A 962-nucleotide genomic window follows, 5' to 3' on the forward strand; every position below is an offset into this window, starting at 1 on the left:
ATCAGAACAGATCCGTAAAATTCTATTGCTAGCTTCTGTTTTTCCTCTGTAGACACGTATTGAACAACAAACAACAGATATTTCGATTCGTTGTAACTTACGACCGAATATTTTTAAGAATATCTGTAAATTTCAAAAGAAATATATGGTTGCAAATAGTTTTTTAAGATACAAACATTGAATTTTATTGAATGCCAATTTGAAAAGTGTATTCTCACCCACACACTGAGGAAGTTGGGTCCACATTCCCCTAACACACGTAACTGAGCTGCGTCCAATCATTACAAATGTTTCTGTGCAACTGAACTCTACCGATTCTCCATGATGATAGGGAGGGGCAGATGACACCGCATAGCCATTGGCAAGTACTGGCACAGTGCCACATGTACTGTCCTCCTCTGCAAAAATGTCACAGACACATGTTCATCTCTGAAACACAATTCATGAGATATATGAATATAAATGCAAGGTTGACTTAAGTCTAAGTATTAAGCTTTTGGATACATTACCAACACAGATGGGCAAGTCTGTCCATTGACCATCAACGCACTGAATGTGGTTAGAACCCTTCATCAGAAACCGAGGATTGCAGACATAGCCCACCACTTCGCCGTGTGCATATTCTTCTCTAGGTGTGTTTTTAGCTTCCCCATTGAGGAGCGAAGGACGTGGGCCACAAGACTGGACTTCCCCTGTGGTAGAAATACTGCATAATTGATGGTGAAATTTTTTAATTTACAGCTTAATATCCAGTAAAATGAAGATATTTTTTCCTTTAATTAATTTGTTATTTATTATCTAACTTATTATAGCATTGGGTTTTTTTTTAGGCAAGGCAACCTTTAGTTGACCTCACAGATTGCAAGAACCTTGTCAGCTCTCAGTCCTCTATTTTATATTTTTTACGCCTACAGCACCTGTCTTCCTAGGGGGTCTCCCATCCAAGTACTAACCAGGCCCGA

General features: G+C 39.0%; 1 long non-coding RNA gene across 1 annotated transcript; it reads right to left on the reverse strand.

Moving 5' to 3' along the window:
* Positions 1–218: 218 nt before the first annotated feature.
* LOC111734535 lies at positions 219–691 on the reverse strand. Its single transcript, XR_002778482.1, has 2 exons — positions 510–691; positions 219–398 (listed from the first exon to the last, which is right to left on the reverse strand). It is a non-coding gene; the product is annotated as an uncharacterized LOC111734535 (long non-coding RNA).
* Positions 692–962: the final 271 nt, after the last annotated feature.

This window comes from Pteropus vampyrus, unplaced genomic scaffold (genome assembly GCF_000151845.1).
Source record: "Pteropus vampyrus isolate Shadow unplaced genomic scaffold, Pvam_2.0 Scaffold1711, whole genome shotgun sequence".
Classification (NCBI taxonomy): domain Eukaryota; kingdom Metazoa; phylum Chordata; class Mammalia; order Chiroptera; family Pteropodidae; genus Pteropus; species Pteropus vampyrus.